At 30.6% G+C, this 17860-nt stretch overlaps 1 protein-coding gene across 2 annotated transcripts in view; it reads right to left on the bottom strand.

Annotated features, from left to right (window-relative positions):
- The window catches only part of LOC105833124, a 171464-nt gene that overhangs the window by 139134 nt on the left and 14470 nt on the right, over positions 1-17860 (bottom strand). The window lies entirely within an intron of this gene.

Below are 17860 nucleotides of genomic sequence, written 5' to 3'. Positions count from 1 at the left end.
AAGAATATTTTAAATAATTAAGTTTATTATATTTTTAGACATTAAAATAAAATTTACCAATAAAAAACATTAAAATTCGTCATAGGGTACATTACTTTTAATTTTTTTAATATTAAAAATTATTTTTTAATCTAATTTATTGCTCATTACAACATAATTCAACAATTGTTATTTGTAAGAAAGTATTCTGTTGAAAATACGTTGGGATAGTGAAAAGCTAAGAATGCTTTTATTTCTCTACAATTTGATCAAATTGTTGCACCAAAATAGTATTTAATAATAATATTATCCTTATGTGTGTGTGTATATATATATATATATATATATATATATATATATATATATATATGTATAATCGTAGCTAATGTGAGCAATATAATTCCGTGTTACTGGATTACAAATGTATTTGATGTTTTCTATGAGTTTTATTTTTCCGCCTCATAATCTTCAACTCCTCGGACGTGAAATGGCGCGTTCTTGGACATGATGAACCGTAGTCGGGAATAAGAAGGAGGGAAACGCCCTCCAAATTTAGTCAGCTGAAAGCTTACTTAAAGACCGAAGATTTCTCATTCGGGACAAGAAGATCGTCTGCGAGAGTTGTTTCCACGAGATCATGTAAATCGGTTGGTGGAAATTGAGGGGGGGAGGGGTGGTTGTAGGTGGACCACTGCCAAGCCAAATCGAAAAGGGAACTCGTGCGACGAGGATATACGAAGAGCCCAGAGTAGGAGTACGCTCGATTTCTTCCTTGGCGTCGACTTGCGAATAAATTTAATATCCTATGTCGTACCCTACGAGTATAGAATTGCGGCATAATAAAAGCTTTTCTCTCTCTCTTTTCTCCCTGCCCCCTCCCTCTCTCTTTCTCTAATTCTACTTTTTTTTTGCTAAAGATTCTTATTTTGGATCAAAAAGCTAAATTGTAATTTAATTTTGGTACTCTGAAATCATATTCGTGGAATTTCAATCTTATAAATCAAAAATTTCATTACATTAAATAACAAAGAAAACTGCGTTGCTTTCTTATCTATTACTCTTATATTTTTAAAAAAGCAAAAATATATTAATAATCTAACTTTTAAGTATTTTATTATTTATTTTTATAAATTTTTCTACACATATCTTTATCACATTTTCCTACATTTTCCTATGTTTTTCTATATTTTTATATATTTTGCTACATTTTCTTTACACATTATTTTGTCATATAAAATATCTCTTTTTCGATTATACTGTTAGTTACAAAACACTCCATATTTGTTTCAAAAAATATACAAATATGAAAATTGGAAAAAAGATGTCCATTCCAAAGTTTGAAAATATGTTTAAACATATGTATAAACGTGCGTGTGTATATGGATATGGGTGTTTATTGATTATCTATATTTTAAATTTATTTTTAAATACGGTCTATTTTAATTTTAAAAAATTTAAAAATAAAATTTATTTAATTTTAAAATACTGCTATAAATCAGGTAACATTTCTTAAGCTAATTATTTTACAGAGGCTAATATTATTTCACAATCTTAAACTACAAATCATTAACCTTTTGTAATTAATAGCGATACAAATAATGGTGTTCAAATTTTGCAGCGCTGCCGTTTAAATGTGAAGCTTTGAAAAAAGCAATATGCTAATAACGTCGGACATGTCAATATTGAAACTTTGAACGGTTTAATATGAATAATTCAGATTTTTGTCGAAAAGAGAATGGCGCGTTACTTTTGTGCGTTTCAAAAACTGGTGATATTAATTAGACAATTTATTTTCCTCTTTGTCGATGTAGAAATAAAACGGATTTTCTCGAAAATTTCAAGGTAGAAGAGCAGATAAAGCAGATCCGTTATCAGAAATAATATCTCCGCGCAGACTGGTAATCAAGCGGCTCGACCTTCCGGTGTGGCGGCGCTTCCGGTTTTCCGCCCGTCGCGGTCATTAAACAATGCAATTCGCGATTGTACTCGACCGAGAAATTAATTTTCCGGCTTCGTTAGTGCCATAATGAGCTCGTCGGCGCCGATCGTGCGGCAAAATGCACGACTCATCGCGCTTTTCGCCAATACGTTCGACCATTGTCAGCAGAATTTCTGCGATCCGATTGTCGGTATTTTTTAATAGACCAAATCGTTGACAATAAATAAACAATTGACAAGTGATCGTGAACACTTTAATTGTAAATACAAAACAAAAGTAAATTTGTTTATTAATTTATGAGTTTAAAGATAATAAATAACTGTTATATTAGATATTTAAAAAGTACATTTATTTCAGCCAGGAAAATTTTACTCAATCTCTAAATTAATTAATTTAGAGATTGAGTTAATGTTTACATTTGCATCGTAAAATGTTTGTTGAAACTTATAACTCTTCTTACAAAAAAACCTCCCAAACTCGAAAATTCTGATTTTAATGAAGCTTGTAGATAAATGTAGAGGAGATAATTATATAAAGGAGTAAATACATAAATTTATAATTTTTCCGCTTGAGCTCAAAAACGGTTTGGTAAAACCACCCTTTAAAAATGAAGACATATTTGCCTTTTTTCGATATATCTCGAAAATCAAATAAGATATAAAAAATATTTTATACAAAAGTTTTACATTATAAATACTTCTATTTAACTATTATTTATTTTAAAAAAAAACTTTTATTCAAAAAATTATTTTTTTTTTTTATGAATAGCATAGTTAAATAGAGGTATTTATGCTGTAAAATTTTGCATAAAACGTTTTTTGATATTTTTATATTTTACGATATATTGTTCAAAAAAGGACAAAAATCCTCAACTTTTAAAGGGTAGTTTCAACTCTTTAAATCGTTTTTAAGCACCAACAAAAAATTTCTAAATTTATGTATTTATCCCCTCTACATTTATACCAAGTTTCATTAAAATCCGAATTTTCGGGTTCGCAAGATTCCCTTGTAAGTATTTCATTTTTATAATACTTCATGGCAGTCTCATATTTTATTATTAAGCTCCCACCAAGAGAGATCAATGGAATATATAAAAGCGAAAAGTATAAATTCATACTCGCTTAATTCATATACCAATAACTATTCGTTGCTCACGTTCAACAAACGCTAGTGCTCTCGCGAATTACATCTGTGTATATGTGTAACACTGATTGTGAGAAGTTGATACATAGTTAACACATATGAAAATATCATTAAAAAAGAAAAATTAGTAAAAAATTTAACATTTCCACTTGTTTACTTTTATAGAAAACTCTACAATTATACTTTATAATAATGCAATTTTACTTTTGATAGCGTTTTAAGCAGTGTTCATGCTATATAAAAAATTATATAAATATTAAATGTACATTTTTGCGGTTTAATTCGTACAATACTGGTTAAAAGTTATTAAAATTAAAAAATTGCAGTCTTCTTAGGTATATTTTTTTTTCAAATTGACGACAAAAAATTAATTATAAATATCCGAATTTTGGCTCTGAAACCAGCTGCAAAGAGGAACAATAAAATATTTCATTTATGATTTATGCAACGGAAATTCCATTTCCTGCACTTTTAGTAACTTTTAAATGATTAAATATGTTTTAAATAAACTTTTGCTTAAACATTGAGTTTTATTAGTATATGTAAAAAATTTAATCCGTTACATCTCATCAAATTTGCAAATATATAATACAAAACGCAACTTTACAAAAGAATTGAAAGTAAATAAAAAGTTAAATAATTTTTAAACTAATAAAAGAATTAAATTTAAATTTTACAGAAATATTTAATTGTAATAATAAAACATAACATTAAAAAAGTTTTAGTAATATTTTAAAATGTGTCACGTACATCCATATGCTCTGCAAGTGAGGAGATCGGCGAAGTGTGAATTTTTCGACAAATCGTAAGAGTCGATATTATTTGAATGGCGTACGTTTGTGCCGGATGCAAGAAAGCGCAGTATTTCCACCAAGTTTCCCGTAAGCCGTGACGAAGGAAACTCGCGGGCTTCCATCGAACAAAAAGGACAATGCCGCGTTGCGCCGTTGCGAGAACTTTTCTTGATGGTTATTAACACATTCGCTGTAATGAGAAAGCCATTAAAGGCCGCGCCGGCTGCGCGGAGATGTAATAGCTTGCAAACAGGAAGTGAGAGAAAGATTTCTGAAATCAAGAATGAAATAATTTGGATAAAATAAGAGAAATGTTCACTGGGATGAAACGTGCGGTATGTTTGAGCGCGCGACACATAAAGCAAAGCTTCTATGTAATATACTTTTTTCACAAATATAACGTTATCACTTTTCTTAAGTAAATATTCGATATGTATGTAATGTATAGAATAAATAAATATTGACATTTTGACTTAAACGCTAAAATTTTATGCCTAGCAATAATCATAAAGACTTTTATTAATTTTATACATTTTACCTTTATGCTTTGAATCACGTATCGATTTCCTTTTAGAAAAGTATAACTGATATTTACTTAAAAAATGCTAGTAATTAATTATTGGCTAATAATTTCGAATTTTTATAAATCTTTTGGCGCATTATTGCAGGAATTAATTTCACCAATTGTATACTGTTTGTGGAAAATTATGATTTAAAAAAATAAGATGAAACAAAAAATCTTACATTATTCGTATCGTAGTCTACTATAATAAAAAAATCTTGTATTATATTGCATAACGCGATTAAAGTAAGAAATTCAGAAGAAAAAAATTTTTTGTAAGCAGTTGCCATCTTTTGCAACTGGCAACCTGGCGTTTGCAATTTATTGGAGAACACTATTTATAAACAAAATAGTTCTTATTGGTTATCTTATAAACAAAAAGTAAAATTTCTCCCAAATTTGAAAAATTTGAATATAATTATATTAATTTAATTTTATTTGATACTGACAACTCTCCTATGTGCAAAAGTATTGAACTTAAATTCTAATTCAGGTCGAATCTTGATCACTATGTACAGTTCTTCACATAAGTAATTTTTTCCAATCATTTACTCTCAGTATTTTATTGCTAAAGCGTAATCAGTAATTAGCACTGTCATTATAATCATTAATATCTCTGTAATTTAATTACTCAAAATGATTAGTTATTAGCAATAAAATTATTGATTTTGCAATAATTAATTATTGTCCATTCACTAATACTTTTCTGCTAAACGCGATTTATATTATTAATTATATAGATTTGAAGGAAATTCCATATAGTCATTGGCAGGAATCGGCAATACATCGGGTGAAAATCCTACTGGTACCTGAGTTACAAAATAAATGCGCGAGCATAAGGTGCATAGTGCATGCACTCCCTGGCTTAAATGCTAGCGGAGAACGAAGGGATGTTGGACGGGAGGAGGGTGAGATCTGGGATTTACGTATTACCTATCGATCGCGCACGACGATTGATCACCTTGTCGTTGGACGTCAAATGTGACATGAGCTCATGAAATATGTCGCACGCACCATTTTGTTTATTGCGTATTGCAATCGTAAAGATCTGCTGACTGTCACGGTAAATTAACGTAAGATAATTAGAAATGCAATTGCGATATGTAATGGAAAATAAATGCTACAGATTCAGCTGTTTCCTTTGTAACCGTGGATTTTGATTGGATGGCGGATAGCCGCGGAAGTCTAGGGTTTGGGCGATAGACGTTGTTGAGCAAGAAGGCAAGCAGTTGTTCGTATATACATATAATAATAGTTTATTAGAATCAAGTGTGGTCCCCTATGTTAATATATACAGTTTTCCTATGCTAATATGTACAGTAGAGTCCTCATATTGCGGGGTGAAATATTACGTTCGCACTTGGCGGAGACGGTAGACATCTATGTCGAATAACGCAATGAGTTGTAATTGTTGTATAATAGCGTTTTCGACCGGTCTTGGGACTCTTGGGTTAATCGCTCCGGGAGAGATTAATGACGTCATAAAGTCAACCACAGCCATTCTTCTGAAGAATGGAATAACTGCGATTGGCTAGTTCTAGAAGAATAAAACCTGAGATGGGTTAACCCAACTCGATTTTGCCCGGTCAAAAACGCCATAAGGCTCGGTGTGCTGTCGGCGTGACGGTTGTGCGTGATTCGTTGAAGCAATCAGCGGTAGCGCGTGATTTGCGACACAATCATCTCATACATAAAAAGAATTAAATAAAAATGTTTTGGAATTAAGAACATAATTGTGTCGTATTATTTTCGTATAAAAGTATGAAATATTCATGAATTGCACAATTTTCTTTAAATATGATAACATACTAATAAAAACGTGGCAATGTTGTCTGTTAACAAAAACATATAATTTTAATTGTTTGTCACTTATTATTTAGAACATGGCAATTATCAAAAGCTCTTATGTTAAAAAATATAAACAGACATTTGACACGCTTCTAAACTCTGGAGAACCTTTCTAAATTAAAATTATAGGTTCCTGCAAGTATCAGATATCATGACGTGTTACAGACATCATAAAAAAATATTTTTAACTATTAAATTTCAGTTCTAAATGCTGAAGTTTTTATAATATTAAAATTTTACATTTACGAAATTGTTACATTTCCCACAAATCACATGAACATTGTTATAATATATAATTGAGTGAAAAGAGTGTGCTTGAAGTATGCAATTGAGCCGATAATCGGATCATTTAAAAAAATGTGTGGAATTTCAATTAAAGGATGGGTGTGTTCTCGCGTTTCCACAAAATCTTGCCAATCTGTAATTAACGTGATATCGGAATCCAATCCTTAAAGAACCAATTGCCGAATGTATAGGTCGCGAGCGTTTATTACATTTCAACCGACAATTTATTAACAACAATTACCTGTTTGGCCAAAATTACATTTTTAAATGCTAACAAATTAAGATATGTTCTTTTATATTTTACAAATAAGAAAAACTATTTTACGTTTGAAAAAAAAAATAAACATGATAAGCGTATGTGGTAACATTGAAATCATTTTCGTTAAATTAAATAATTTTTTTTATAAATTATGACGAAATTATGTTGACAGTGTAAAATTTTTCAAATTTGTTAATTAAAAACAGTCTTTTCTTGTTAACTTTATTCTGTTATATATTTGTTATAACATTAAATTAAAAATGCTTTAATACATGTAAAAAGAAATAAAGAATATATTTTTAAAATAATTTGCTTTCGTTTTCTTTGAATGATAATATAAATTAATCTTTTTAGTAAAATATTTACAAAATCTCTGAAATTATTTATAGATGAGAAAAACTTCAGTAATTAAAGCTGAAACAATGTTGCACGTTAATTTCATATTTTCGAATATTGTATATATCTCAATTTTTCAACCAACAATGCAAATATAATTCCTTTTTTATCTTAAACAAAATTAAAACGCTTTGAATACACGGTGCTGAAGATAAATAAAAATTTCTTACACTACCATCTTATACCCTTTTTGTTTCACATCGCTTACTCTATTTCTCTTTATATTCTGTTGTAATATTGGTTTTGTACATATATAAGTTAAAAGATGCGCTTAACTTTTCGATTTACATCTATAAAAATGTCTGAATACAAAAATCCGCATTATGGTACAGTGAATATTTTTCTGTTTTCTTATGTAATAAATTTCTTATAAATGTATCAATAAAATTAATTAAAGTAAAATTTATAATTCATTATTGTTTAAATCCGTTTACTTTTTTCTTACACTTTATTACAATTGTCTTCCATGTACTTGCAAAACATTTTAAAAGTTAAAAAAATTTAAAAACTTGCCAAGATAATTAGGTTAATAACCACATATTCCTAAAATAATAACATTATATTAAATTAAATAATTAAATAAATATAATAAAAATAAATTAATTATAAATTTAAAAAATAAATTAAAATTTACACTAATATTAAAATTAATTAATTAAATTTAAAAACTGCTGTCAATAATTCTATAAACTTTTTTCTCAAAAATATAGTAACAAACATATTCTACATATTGGCTATTTTATAAAGTATAAGATATCAAATTTAATAAAATATTTTTTTGCAAGATTTAAAACAAAATATAATGAATACAATTAATTAATCTAAGTTTGAATAAACTTCGTCAGTTGAGAAGATTTAAAAAGTTGTTAAAATATTAATTAGGACATTTACATATCTTTTAAAATTTTTTAACCAATAAAATAAAGAAATAAAGAAATAAAGAAAGTATAAAATTAATAAATTATAATTATAAAAGAGAGTAATTGAAATATATAATTATTTCTAAATAAATGAGTAAATAAATAATAAAAACATTAGTTCTATGACATTCTAAAATCTTTTCTACAAAAAAAATATTTTGACTAACAAAATGGATTTTAAATATTGGCATTTTAAATAAATATTTAAACATCGCCAAATTTAATGTAATATTTTTATGACAAGCTCTAAAATAGAATAAGTTTAATTAGTTAATCTAAATTACTATCTGTTATGCAGTCTCGGCAATAACTGAGTCCATTCATCTTGAAGTAATCGCGGGCGACGATCATAGACTCGCATAATCCACTCGTTTCGTCGTTAATTGCCGACGAAACATAAATTCTTCCGGCTTTCCGTCACGGCGTTCGTTCACAACGATTCGCTCGGAAAGCTATATTAATTCGGATTTCCGTGTCGGAAACGAGAACGGAATTGGACCGCTAATGGCGACGATCGAGGCCGCCACTCGTTATTAGCGCGGAAAAACGTGGCAAGAGAGAAAGAAAGAGAGAGGGAGAGAGAATTAAAAGAAAATAACCGACAAAAATAGCGAGCGACTGCGCCGACACGTCGTACGTCCTCGCTAACTTTGTATCTGTCTAACTTTAGTAACTTCGGAACACGTTACTATCCAATAAAAGAAAATTCCATTAAAACACAGCCCGGACATTTATGTTTTCGTTACATATCTTGTTACATATTTGGTTGTATTCTTTTACCGTAACGCAAGTTTAAATCAATTAACATATCGAGAATAAAATCTCAAAAACATAAATATAATAAATAATACTATTTATGATATAAATTAAATGTTGAATTTCTTTATTAAAATAGAATGCACAATCAAATAGGAAAATTAAAGCAACTAAACTTTAGCAATACGAATTTGATAAACAAAATCATGAAGTTTTTCAAATTTTTGCGACGTAAAATTCTTCTTTCTTGAACTTTTTTCGGTTCAACGATAAAAATAATCCAGCTATTGCAGTTTGCAGTTCTCTGCTTGCAGCCTCGCGATTTCAGTGCCAATTCAACAGGAGAGGCCTTTCACAGCACGAAAATCACTTACGCAATTTCGGAATCCTTCTTCCCTTTAGCGAGCGATACACATTAGGCGAGAGGAAACGCGGCGCGCCTGCCTGTCGGGCGGTAAATCGAAAAAAGTTTTTTTGCGCGTCCTGATCCTGTCGATTCCAGAATCCATGGCGCCACGAACCAGACCGAACATCTGGTACATGGCACCGACCCATCAGGTAGTCGATCCGGGTTTCTTACTGCTTACCCATACCCCAAGTTCCATCGTCTTCTCTCCCATCCCCAACTCACCCCCTTCTTTCATCCGGGCACCCTCGTAGCCTGCCACGACATTCTTTCCCTTTTTACTCGTGGCCGTCGGAAAATCCCCGAGATTTTCTTCGGATCCTCCGAAACCACGGACTCCGAAAAGTCGCCGTGCACGTCGATCGCGCGCCACGATGTCGAGTGTGTTAACAGAAGGGTGAGAAATACGAGGATGCGGTGTACGTACGTCTCTCGCAAGATCAATCGCGTTGCAAAAGTCCATCCACTGAAATTCCCAATTTCTATACTTTTCTTTCTTCCTTTATTTCCTATGTGTTTTCTTCCGTTCTCTTGTTTTTTTCTCTTTTTCTATCCCTCCTCTCTCCCCTCTCTCTCTCTCTCCCTATCTATCTATCTATTTATTTATCTATTTCTCTTCATTTTTCTAATCTAAGTTTATAAATAATTCACGAATGTTATTCGCGATTCGGACAGATAAGGATAGAAAAACAAAATATTCAAAGCTTGAGGACGACAATAATTGGAAAACTAATAAGTTAATATTAAATACATATATCATATGTCTATATATCTTTTCTTATCATTATATTTTATAAAAGAAAGTCTCGCCGATACCGAGAGGTATAGGTTCTCTAAACCGACATCTCTTTATTTCTCGTAAACTATAAAAAATTGCACTTTATCAGTGTAAAAACATATCGATGAAAACATAACCTGGGTAAATAATTAAAAAAATAAAAATTCACAATTCAGTTATCTTTTCGACAGATGACGTAGTAAAAGCAATATAGAACAGAATAAAAGATACAATATTATAAAATCTACCTGTTAAGTTAATAACTTAATCTAATCTTTATATATTGTAACGCATGTTGCATTTTTATGAACAACATAATATATTTGTTTTTATAAATCAGCCCAAAAGAAAAACGTTTTACTTCAAGATGGGAGAAATTTTCATTATTTTTTACTTATATTTACGAAATGTAATCCAAAAAGTAACATTAATGACATTCTTCTATTACTTTATAATTTCATATAAAAAGTAATCGATGTGTTTTTGTAGAAAGAACTGTAACTTCCAACATTTGAATTACATTGCAAATAAACTTTTTCAATTGTTTACACTTGATTACAGTAAACTGCATAATTCCTTACATCTCGACAATAACCTTGTAAAATTTGTAATTTAATTACGATATATAATACGTCTGACGTATCGCTTTAAGAGGTTGCTTTGCTAAATAACTTCGCCCGCTCGTCCTTTCGAAAATTACGGCGGACGTACCCTTGCCCTTCCATGAACTGGCTTGCCCTTTGACGCGCGAAAGTCTAATCGAGAACGTGGGATGAGAAAAATGTATCAGAAGCTTCGAAGCGAGTTCGCGGCCAGGGAGATCAAAGGGGATGTGTAATTTACTTCGGAGAGACGTCGGAAGGTGGACGCCCTCAAGGGTAGCTTGCGTGCCCATACATGTAAACATGAAAGATCCTTCGCAAGATCAATAATAATAGTATTACAATATGTTTTTGTGATATTTCAAGATAAAACTTTATTCATAACTTTCAGCAAAATATTAACGTCTTTTTCAATTTATTAAATCTTACTGGACTAGTAATAATAAATTATTAGAGCTGTGATTAATAAATGAAGCTCTACTGATTAAAATGATAAGTTTTTCAATTTTGCACCAAAATTATAATTTCAAATCCAAATATTTAATCTTCAATATTAACATATTTTTTAATAATTTTTTAATTGTGAATTTGTATATCTTTATGTAAATTAAAATTTTTAATTAAAACTTTTTTATATAATTAAGAAATAAAAAGTCATAATCTTCAAAATATTATTTTCTTCTGATTTGTAATCTATCAAATTTTCTAATTACTTCAGGTTACAGCAAGTAATTAATTTATACACAAAATGTTGCAATAATCATAAAGCTGATGTATGCACAAAAAAGAGATCTGTTTGAAATGTGTCGCGCCGTTTGTTGACAGAAAAGAAAATATCGGAGAAGAAATATGGAATTGCAGGAACTGCATTAAAGCTTGATTTATCAACGACTCTAGCCTCGTTTTACCTTTCAAACGTGTAGAAATATCGTCGCATAAATTCCAAAGAGCTTACGCCAAGTTTCTTCTTCTTTTTTCCATGTCAAGACGATATCATGTTGAAATCTCTTGGTTTTACTGTTGCAAGATAACAAATTTCATCTTGTATAATCGTTACAAGACGCAATCATTCGTTCTCTTCATTTATAATCTAAATATTATTATTCTAACATTATCTAACTTTATGTCAATTACATTTTATTTTAATACAAAAATTTACATTTCTGATATATTAAGATGTTATTCCATCAAATGTTAAAATAACAGCAGTTTTCGTGAAGCACATTGCAAAGCATTTTAAGTAAATCATGAATAATATTGAAAGTTTCCTCTGTTATTAACAATTGCATATCTTTGCCCAATCAAAGTTTTAGAGATACTTTCCCTTTTCTGTTTTAAAGCATAAAAATGTATTTTTAATAAAATAAAATTAAAATACCAAACTAAATGTATAATACAGAAATAATACACAATAATAGCGTTCAAAATAATCATTGCACTCTCTACGCGTACGCATGGTAGCGAGATTATAGTTTCCATAAATTTTGTTACGTAAATTACGTAACAAGTAGACACATCTTTTACATTCGTGATTTTCGGTTCACAGAGAGAATTTTAAAAAATTTTATTTTTCACGAAACTAGGCACATGTTAAATATCATATTTTCTTGAAAAATGTCCTTTTTTTGCAACTTTTAAAAAATAAAGAAAAGTAAATGCGGAATATTACAAAAAATTTTTCAAAAATAACATTTTGCAACATTAAGATTTTAAGATGCCAATTTTGCAATTTTTAACGATTTATTAACAACTAATCTATACAAACTAATAAAAAATTAGAAGACATTTTTCAAATTCCTACAATCTCTCAGCTTAGCTCCGTTACTTTCTGTTTAGACCTTTCATATATTCCACTTCACTGCTCAGTCTGCACGGTATCTGCTGCAGATTATCTGTTTTCCTTCTCGTGTCCATTACTTTTAATTTAATAAAGTGAAGACATTGCAGAGGGGTAGAATAAAGTGAAACGAGCCGGCATAAAATAAATGAAGCTGACGCGAAATAGACAAGATTAATAGACAATATCCGTCCGACGGTCTTGAGAACCGCGCCGCGCGCATTGGTTACTCTCGAGTTTCCGGCGCTCCATCGTCCGGGACAATTAGATTCGCAGCAGCGAAAAGCGTTAGGAATTAATTCAGCAGTGTTGCCGATCGTTATTTCGGCGTCCTTAAAACGGCCACCGTGCACTGGCCGCTCCGCGGCAATTTCGGACACTTTCCGCAACAACGCCCGGGGAACGGCGCGTTCCGTGAGCGGAATTTTAAGCAAGCAGATCCAGGAAATTAGGAAGATTTGATCAGCCGGGATCCTGGAATTACAAATAACCTTATTATCGTAACGCCGCCGCCTCCCGGCGCTCCTCGCCGATTTCCCACCGAGTGCCGAATTTCCTTTTTAACCGATTCCAGGAACGGCATGGCGATTAGGTGATTTACATGAAGATCATTGCGCGCGCGCGGTATCCCTCAAATTTTACGTTAATAACAGAATTTTCGCGCTCAGGCTCCGTTCTGCCGGTTAATTTTATCCTCCATCTTCTCCTCGCCCCCTCGCTGGAGAGCCACATTCGTTTCGCGTCTGCTTACCACATTTGTTTACCGAACCGTAATTTTTATTCACGTGAAAACGCGCGCAGCAAAAGATTTTTCCCATTTTTAGATAAAAAAACGTAATCTTTGTAATCTTTTCCTCTACGGTTTTGAAATGAAATTTCTCGCTCGCGCATTGTCAAAATCCCCGCCGCGCCGCCGCCGTCGACGTACCTTTCGCTCTTCCCTACATCTCTCGCGTCCCTTCACGCGCCCTGTTTTTTACAACCCTTTCTCTTTTCTACTCTCTCGCGACCCTTCGGTAGTCTTCGCGCCAGCAATGAAGACAAATTGTCGGCGTCCCGCAGTTTTACGAAGACAATAATTAATTGCCGGCCGCGTAACGAGACCCCGCTTTAACTGTCGACACACGTCGATTCAAGCAAATCCTTCCGTTAGATTTCTGTGAATTCCTGCTTAATTAACGTTGAGCGAGTTATTTTATCGCCATAATTCTTGTAATACCAATAATGTAGTAATAAATTATAAATAAAGAGAGAGAGAGAGAGAGAGAGAGAGAGAAAGAGAGAGAGCCATTGATAACAGTGCAGTAAAATAAATTGTATTACCATTTATTCACCGTGTCTTAATTTACAGCTTAAATATTATTATTTTGATTACGCTTGATTGTTTTAATACGTCCACAACATCAACGTTAAAGTAAGCTTTATGCAAAAATTATTTTAAGTAAACGTGTGCTCTCTCTCTCTCTCTCTCTCTCTCTCTCTCATATTAGAACAAAAGAGCAAAAAGAGCGAATGCGTAAATTAAAATAATAATACACAAAGTTACAAATATAAATTAAAAGAAATGTATATTTATTAAGTCATTCATTAAATTTGCACAATTTAAACTATATGCTGACAAGTAATACTATAAATTACAATGTAATATACATATGTGTAATTAGTTATATCGCAGACAAAATGTAACCATAATAATGTAATTAATTGTATTCTAATTATATTGTAATATCTGGATGTATTAATTCATTATGTTACACTTCGATTACACATACAAATTATGTGTTTTATGTGCAATATATATATGTATATATACCAAGAATAAAATTTTCATAGATTATTTTATTATTGCATCTAAGCATTTATGTAAAATCCGAACATTTTGTTATTGTTTTAAAAGTTACTTAATTTTTAATTTTTAATTTAATCTTGATTCTTATGTAAAATCGCTTTTTATAGTATTTATTTGTAAATTTAATAAAAAAGTAGCATGACAAAGTAAATTTTGTACATATACTGATAAGAAAATGTTATTGTAATAAATATTCGTTCAAAAGTTTTTTACTTGTTTAAAATTTATTTAACTAAAACTACAGTAAATAAGAATTTTCACTATATAAGCATTTATAAACTAAGTTTTTTATTGTTCTTCTTTGCAGCTAATTTCAAAGGTAAAATTCAGATATTAACAATAAAATTTTTGTCGTTAATTAAAAAAAAAAACTTAAAAGTTTTAAATTTTGATACATTTAATTGGTATTGTAGACTTGTAGAATCAAAACTTAGCCTACATCTTTGTTTTCTTTATGGTTTCTTACGGCACACCATGGAAATCATTCGTGTCTAACAGTGAGAAAAAAATGCGGCATAAATATCTTAAAGTGCACTAAATATTAATAATATAATTTAAGAAGAATTGAATCGTTTTCTGGTACTTGTGATTAATCTCTTGTTACATATAAAAAAATATTATTTTTATTTCAAATTATCTACTTTAATATGTCAAGTTTAGTAAACTATGAAAAATAATAATATAATTATAATACCAAATGATATAGATTAATGATATAAATTTAACACTACATTTTATGTTTTACAAGCACCAACAAACGAGAATTTTTTAAACATTACTTTTTAAAGTGTATGCATTAGTATAGAATTTTTAAACATTACTTTTTAAAGTGTATGAATCAGTGCAGAATTTTTTAATCTCTTTTTTTATAAGCAGAATTTTACACCAATAAATTTATTTCGCTTGCACTTTCTATATTGATATTCAGGTTTTTATTTTTTCTCTTTGCAATGTTGAGCTCTATATATCTATAACATTTTTCACCTTTTTATTTCAAGTACAGAAAAATTTTAAAAATATATCGGCTATACAATCTGAACAAAAAGTGACGTATACTCATAACGTATCAAAATTGAATTCTATAAAATTATAATACAAAAAAAATTTAATAAAGAAATATGCACTTATATATAAATTACAATCTCGGTGAGATATAATTTTTAAAAAATTGGAATTCTTGCCATAAATAGAATTAATGTTCAGATTTTGTAGTGGTCAAGGCAGCAAACAGATATCACTTCACTCTAAAATTTATTTTGTAACTCTTGACATTCTGCTTAGAGTCATTGTTTGTTAGAACATATAGTATTCTATGTTTCTCTAACTTTCGAATAAAAGAGAAGAGACCGTTTTTTTAAGTTATACTCCATATTTTATCTTTTATCCTGCCAATTTTTCTTCAATTACAGAAAGTTTGTTGGCTTGTTTATCGCAGCAATTCCATATTATAACAGATCTACAGCCGTACGTAACAATAAGTATTATTAGAGTTATTAAATTTTATTCAAAAGCATTATCTTCCTTTCTCTATTAATATTACATCTTTTTATTGAATTTCATCTTAAATTTTTATTTGTTATTTTAAATTATTATTTTCCTATGGAAAAATTGTTCTTTGTATAGTATCCTTTTACAAATTCAAAGCGCTTCCTGGCATTTACTTTGGATATGTAAAATTTCTCCCGTAATATGTAATCGTGTTGCACACATATTAGTTTATGAATGCGGGATTTTTAATTTAAGTTATACTAATTTATAGTAAACGTTTTCTTAATGCTTTTAATAATATTAGTTAATAATAAATTATTTTAATTTTTACAATTATTTTCCAATCTCATTAAACAATAATTTTATTTTTCTTCTTGCGTTCTTATTAAATTTTTAAACTTTCTAGTGTCATCTTTTTTTTCTTCATATTATTCTAATAATACTTTTCTTTGTTAAAAAATCTGATGCTATTTGTCTTAAAAAGATTTATAAATAAAAATATGTGTATATTGCTTTATTCCAAATTGTGTTGCTTAAAAATAAGATTATCTTAAAATCACCTAAATAAAATGGCTTGTAATTTCTTCTTTTCTCTAGATAAATTGAAAATTAAATCATTAATTTCATTTAATATGTAATAACATGTAATTTATCTTTAGCTAGATAATTTTTAATATTAGCGGAACGTAACGACCATTGACCTCAAGTTAAGAGGATGATTTCGAGTCCTCCGTCGCTGAAACGAATTCCGCATGATGACAAGTATAATAAAGACTCGTTAGCGCTGCGGATTCAGCGGAATACCACTAGGGAAAGTCGCCCATTTGTCGACTTCTTTCTACCATGATTGCGCCCGCTTCAGCTCCCATTCTTCTCGGAATGTCTCGAAAAAGTGAAACGCTACAAATTAATGTGAATTACAGTTACAGATGATGGAGATAACAGCTTACGTTACTGCTGATTTTAAAGCGGCAAAATTATAACCAAAACTAACTGACGCAATTGAGTTTCTGAATCAATTTGTGTGATTGACGAACCGATGTAAATTAAAATAAATTAGAATTCTATACTTTTCAATGGCAAATTAATGTGTGGTTATATTTCTTTTACACATATTATAAATTAAAAATAATCATAATTAGTAACGTTTACTGAATACTTTCTTTTAAATAATTCATTAATTGTTTAACAATATTAAAATTCTACGGCAGATAGCAAATGGTAAATCCATTGAAATCAAACCACGGAGCAGAAATTATAATACAATATAGGGCGCGTCTCAATTTAAATCAAACCTTTTAAGAAGTCAAGAGAAGTGCAAAAAAATTTTGTAAAACAACGTGAATCATACACTTTTTTCTCTTTTGAGAATCGAATTTCTTTAACAGTTAAGTTCGCTTATCGGGAGAGCTCCGCGAAAAAATCATCCCGAGGAGCGCGAAGATTTACGAGAGACCGGTTACCTATAGCATCTTACCTCATCTTTGAATCACTGGTCTCCGTGGAGAGGCAGTCGGCTCGTTTCTCTCCATTTGAGCTTAAAAGTATTTCCTTGCTGTTCTCACCGCTCATTTGAACTAATAACTCGCGCGCGAGATCTCTCCTGTGGGAGAATGAGAGAAAAGGAGAGAGAGAGAGGGAGAGAGGGAGGGATGGAAGGCACGGCCTTGAGGGCACGGCTACTTACGGGTGAAGCGACCCAACCCCCCGCGCGATGCCGGGCGTTTTCCAGCAGTTTTCCGGATGCGAAACTTTCGAATTTAATGCAGTTACTGTCTGCTGCAACATATTCTAGGGCTTTTAGCGGAGTTGACGCGAAAGAGGGTCGATCTCTGAAGCTCTCCCGGAACACGTGCAAATTATCGAAATAAAATAACGCCGAAATCGCGTGCCATGGTTCCACGTTTAAAGTTAGTTAGATGAGAATGTCAGATTAACAAACGCTCATCACACAAAATATGGTATTAATATTCGTTGTTTCTATAACAATTTAACTTTTGCAGTTAAAAAATTAGTGTC

This window comes from Monomorium pharaonis, chromosome 5 (genome assembly GCF_013373865.1).
Source record: "Monomorium pharaonis isolate MP-MQ-018 chromosome 5, ASM1337386v2, whole genome shotgun sequence".
Lineage (NCBI taxonomy): Eukaryota > Metazoa > Arthropoda > Insecta > Hymenoptera > Formicidae > Monomorium > Monomorium pharaonis.
This window is presented reverse-complemented; position numbering and strand designations above follow the sequence as displayed.